Below are 6000 nucleotides of genomic sequence, written 5' to 3'. Positions count from 1 at the left end.
AGTTTCCAGATCACTTTCCCTTTCAATACTATCTCCTCTAATCATTAGAATAACCTGGAGAAGTAGGTATTATTTCCTTGTTTAACCTAAGGAGGCTGAGGCTCAAGTAGCTGAGTGATCTACCCACAGTCACACAGCTCAGAAATGGGAAAACACGGTTTGGAACCAGGTCTCTTGATTTCAAGTCTTCTCATGCATTTATCCTGCCTTTATAAAAGCCTGACAAATACTGTTGAATGAATAAGTGAAACGATGAATGGATGGATGGCTGATTTTTTATGAAGCAAACACAATGGTAAAGATTCAAACTAACTTTAATATATGCTATTGGATATAATCAAAGAAGATGTCAAAATCTAAATAAAAACCCAGTGTTGGAAATGGACTTTGGAAAGGTTAAATCCAAGCCTTTCTCTTTCCTGAGCCTTTGTCCTTTCAAACTGTTTCTTGCTCAATACAGACACAAATGCCACCCTTACTAAATTCAAACTGCAACCACATGCCGTCCCCCAAATCATACGGTGTATCTCAGTCTAGCTCCAGTCCCGGGTCAGATCCTCATGGCTTGTAGGAACCACTTCTTGAGAAGACAAACGGTACAGCAAGACGGACCACATGGTCAAGCCACCGTCAAACCAAGGCTTTCATTAAGAAATGAACGTGTCTCGGGGGGAGGGTGTAGCTCAAGCGGTAGAGCACATGCTTAGCATGCACGAGGTTCTGGGTTCAATCCCTGGCATCTCCTCCAAAAATAAATACGTAAACTTAATTACCTCCCCCTGCCAAAAAAAAAAAAAAAAAGACAAATAAGAAATGAACGTGTCTCATGTGCTACAATATGCAAAGTACTGGCGGTGATACCAGTACTTACCTTAGAAGGTGACTGTGATGATGAGCTGAGTTATAACAGGCCTCGCTGCACGTCAGGCACTCCATCGCGGTTAGCTGTAACAGAGAATGCAGCACAATGTTTAAGTGCGTGAACTCTGGAGCCAGGTTGCCCGTGATCCTGACCCCACATCACTCACTAGTGGTATGACCTCGGGCAGGCTACTGAGTCTGTCTGTGCCGCAGCTGCTCACCTGCACCCTGGGGATGGCAGTAGCACCTGCCTCCAAGGATATGATGCCTAATTGACATGAAGCCTTAGAACAGTGCCTGGAACACAGCAACTACTATATAACTGTTGGGCTCTATTATTAATATTAAGAAATTTGGGGGGGTTGCATCGGGGCAAAAAGGGGTTGGTGACATATAGAAAAGCAGACATTTACACATACTATCTGTGGGGTTTCATATTAATGCCACCTTTTCGGAGGATGACTTGGCCATATTCAACAGCATTTTAAATATTTATGTCTTCCGATTCATAAACTGCAAGCAGGGAAGGTAAGCTACAGGTGTATCAGCACAAATGTGAGTGCGTGTGCACCTGCGTGTTGAGGGAAGCACCCGGGCTGAGCAAGAACACCTTCAACCCCATAAGGATATCTATCAGGAACCTAGGAAACAATATTCCTAAGTGGAAAAATATCACAAAATCCCATTAAAATCAGGAATGGGAAAAGGGTACCCACTACCACTGTTTCTAGTCAATGCCATACTGAACACCAAGCCAAATACATTAAGAGAAGAAAAATTAAGGACCGGAAGAAATGAAATGAAGCTACTGTTAAGTGCATGTCAGATGATATTCTACACAAAGCACAACAGAGCCTATACAGAATGTATTATTATTAAAAGAATAAGAGCTCAGCAAGGTTGTAGGCTATAAGAATAATGTAAAAAAAAGTCCACTTCTATATAGCAGCAACAAAAAGAAAGTGTAAGTTTCCAGAAGCTCTGTTGGTTATATATCATTCTGTAACAAACTATCCCAAAATTTACTGGCTTAAAACAACAAACATTTTTATGTCTCTTACTATTTGTCTCTTACTATATGTTGGAATCCAGGATGGCTCAGCTGGGTGGTTCCGGATCAGGGTCTGTCTCTCAGGAGATTGCAGTCACCTGGTGCTGGGGCTACAGGCGCCTGAGTCCTTGGCCGGGGCTGGAGGATCCATTTCCAAGATGGTCCACTCCTGTGGGTGGAGGCCGCAGGTCTCAGCTGTTGTGGATATTAGCACGTCTCCATTCTCTCCACGTGGACCTCTCCATCAGGTGACCCAAGCACCCTCCAGACGTGGCAGCTCCCTTCCTGCGTGGAGGGTGATCTGAGGAAGAGGAAGGAGGAAGCCACAGTGTGTTTAACGATTTAGTCTCTGAATTAGTCCGGCTTTATTTTTTTTTTCCTTAGCAGAGAGTCTCTAAGTCCATTCCACACCTAATAAGAGAACAATTAAGCTCCACCTTCTAAAGGGAGGCATTTCAAAGAATGTGTGGACAGACTTTAAAACCACCAGAGATGTCATTTTTAGCAGAAAAATCTAAGTTACTTAGGAATACATCTAATGAAAGATGCTTAAAATTAAAGGAGAAAATTTTAAAACTTGAGTGAAAGACATTGAAGAAGATCTCACTAAATGCAGGGATATAGGCTGGTAGTCTCAATAGCAATTCTCTCAAATTGATATATTACATCAATTCATTTCTAATCTAAGCCCCCAATAGAATTAAAAAAAAAATTTTTAACTTGAAAAGCAGATTCTAAAACTCATGTGGAATTTCTGAAGGCCCGAGAATAGCAAACACACTCTTGAAGAAAAAGTACAAGACTGATGAATGTGTTCCACATATATCAAAACTTATTATAAAGGCTCATAGCAACAGCAGTTAAAACACTGTGGGATTGTCTCAGGAACAGACCAGCTGTGCAGCAGCACAGAGTGAGGACTCCAGACACAGACCTACACAACTGGAGAAACATGGCACCTGCCCGATGGGACACTGACAATCACCTGGGGGACACTATAATGTTTAATAAATAAAGCTGCCACAACTATTTATCTGTGGAGGGAAAAGATGAAATTATAGGCCATATCTCTAAATAAATGAATTCCAGGTAAATTTAAAACTGAAACGTAAAAGGCAAAACTCTGAAAGTCACAAAAGAAAATATACAAATATGACTCTGTGACGTTAGAATATGGAAGGGCTTCTTTAAGCAGACAAAAACGATAGCTATAAAAATAACTGATAAATTTAACTACATTAAAATGAATAAAACTGAACATAAAAAAAAAAAAAAAAGAACCACGGAGAGAGTGAAAAAGACAGGCCACCCATGGATAAAAATACTTTCAGATAACCAACAAAACAGTTTCCTGAATAGAAAGCATTTCCCAGTTCTCAAGAGTGAGACTGCTATACCAGCTGATATGAGAACTTTTCATTTTAATAGGTATTAATAGGGAATAAAGAAGCCGTTAGCAATTCAAAGGGTTTATCCCCACCAGCAATAAATGTTATGGCCCTTTTTATTTTTTGCACTTTGATACATGACCAACAGTGAAGGTGAATATTTTTATTTGTTTTTATTATGGCATGTTTTGTCATATAAAAATGAGAGTTGGCATCCTTTTCTTGTTCCTGGTTCAGCTGAAATGGCTGCAGCTTATGTTTCTTGGGTATTTCTTTTGCTACTATGTACATTTCCTATTCATATTCTGTTTTCCTCTACTATTCAGTATTGTCTCAGAGCCATGAGAAAATTCAAAAATGAGAAAATAATAGAATCTGTATACTCGTTGAAAAGCAGAGATAATTCTTTTGATTCATTAATATGATTTTGTTTCTAGAAACCAGTAAAAAAAAGAAAAATTGCTAGAACTAATCATTTGGTAAGATGGCTTAATACAAGGTAAATATACAAAGATCAATCACTTTTCTCTATACTAGCAATAAGCAACGAGAAATGGAAATGGGGGAGAAACTTCATTTACAACGGCAGATAAAGTGAACAAAGTATTTCAGGAGAAAGTGAATAAGGCAGGCTTAAGACTTTTATAAGTAACTCTATAAAGTCTTACCAAGATTTATATAACCAGATATAACAAATGGAAAGACAAGCAATTCTGGAAAATTCTTCTACATTTATATCGGGCTAAAAGCAAGGAGGGGGTGATGAACTTGGTGTATGTGGAGAATAATTCAGAATGTTGGCAAACTGGCACTGTCACTCAGTTGTTCAGTGGATTTTTAATGGATATTTTCTAAGTGCCGTACTCGGCTGCACACAAGTTAATAATCCAGACTGATCCTTGTTCTTGTGGAGCTGACAATGATTTAACAGTAACAAAAGACAAGCATTTATAAAATAAATTGTGAGAGTTGGTAGACTGTCACCTATACTGTGTCATTATTCGACAGACGTGGAAACAGAGGCCCAGACAGGACATGTGATGTGCTTGCTGGAGTTCACACAGCTAGTAAGTACAAGCCGGGGCTAGTTCTCTTGACTCCCTCAACAGACTATTACTGCCTCTCAGACTGCAGTTTGAGGGGCTTCAGATGATCCTCCGTAGCACAGTCTAATGCAGCACTTAGAGACATTTTTAATACAGTTATACACCTGACCAGGGGCATAAGGCTTGAGGAAAATCTAGGCCTAGTGATGGTGCTCAAACTCTGTTAATATTTTGTTTGACAATGATCAGAGCCCTACAAACCAGGGAATACGAGGCTGTCGTTAAAAAGATGATGTAAATCTAGAAATAGACCTAAACATGGAAAAATGACTGACATATAATTAAGTAACTAAAGAAGATTATAGAATGTTGTATTTATCATCATCCTATATATGCATGTGTAAAATTATATATATATGTAAATATAGGTGTGTGAAATGATACAGTATGCAGAATTATATATCTGTACGATTATATGTGAGTGGCTATATATTTCTGTGTTTACATATAGTGTGTGTATAAACACATATAAGTATGCAGAGATACAACTTCTGGGTGAATGTTTACCGTGACGTCAACAATTGTTACCTGTTAAAATATGAGGTGGACGTAATTTTCTTCTGTGTTCATTTCTCTATTTTTTTATATTGATCCAGTGTCTCTTTTACAGCAATGAAATGTAGAAGATAGATTGTTCTGGGTAACTTCAGCTACCAGAGCATGACCGGCGGGTTGGAACACACATTAGTGTGAGGACAAGGACTTTGGAGACAGAGATCACAGCCAAGACCTACTCACTTAGCAAAAGGAATGAAAAAGCGAATGTGTGTTTAGGACCACATGATACACCTTCCTAAAACTTACAGATTACCTGGAGGAGCCTGCGTCCTAGATGACACACCTGGCCTCTGCCAGCCCTGGACTGCCAATCTTCAGGCATCTTGTCATGGGAGAAAAGTAATACCTACATACGTAAGCCCTCACTTAGCATGCTTTCCGTGACATGCAGGTGAGCAGACCCCTAAAAGCTGTGTGCAATAAACACAACTTCTTTAAATTGATTTTGCTCAGGCGTAGTTTGAGCTGCACCTATAGAGCAGGAGCCAAAATTGATTTTTGCCAAATTAATTTTAAAACAAATCAAGAGTGAAATTATGAGGGCAAGGAAAATCATTATCTTTCCTGAAAGACTAAGCTACTTATTAATCACAAGCCCTTTAGCAGCACCAAGCACGGGATTATACACAAATATTTGCTATGGCAACCATAGTAATTTTTATTTATTCCATAACTCTTTTTGGCAGTGTCTTGGTAATCCAGTTCCAATTTGATCTGACATCCTCGTGGAGTCCTCTAAAATTAGCTGCAAGGCTTTAAAGCTTCATCCATATCAACGTAAGAACAATATATCCACAAATATTTTTATTTACATTGGTTATCTATGCTTTTCAGTGAGTGTAACTCCTCACACGGTCACCACCTAAGGTCGAACTCTTCTGTTCCGATGTTATGAATGACGTTGGCAATGCACAGGCATGGTCTTGCAGAAAGCTGCACGGAAAGTCCTCCCCTACACTATGTGATTCTTGCCATGACTGGCAACTACTGACCTGTACCTCCCGACCCACTTCTAAAATAAAAAGTTTGCAGTAAA

At 39.3% G+C, this 6000-nt stretch overlaps 1 long non-coding RNA gene across 1 annotated transcript; it reads right to left on the bottom strand.

Annotated features, from left to right (window-relative positions):
• Positions 1-342: 342 nt before the first annotated feature.
• LOC141577451 (uncharacterized) lies at positions 343-2276 on the bottom strand. The gene is made up of 3 exons (XR_012506361.1): positions 1923-2276; positions 872-945; positions 343-779 (listed from the first exon to the last, which is right to left on the bottom strand). It is a non-coding gene; the product is annotated as an uncharacterized LOC141577451 (long non-coding RNA).
• Between the last annotated feature and the right edge of the window lie 3724 nt (positions 2277-6000).

Source organism: Camelus bactrianus, chromosome 4 (assembly GCF_048773025.1).
Source record: "Camelus bactrianus isolate YW-2024 breed Bactrian camel chromosome 4, ASM4877302v1, whole genome shotgun sequence".
Classification (NCBI taxonomy): Eukaryota; Metazoa; Chordata; class Mammalia; order Artiodactyla; family Camelidae; genus Camelus; species Camelus bactrianus.
Note: the sequence above shows the minus strand (reverse complement) of the source record. Positions and strands in the feature narration are given on the sequence as shown.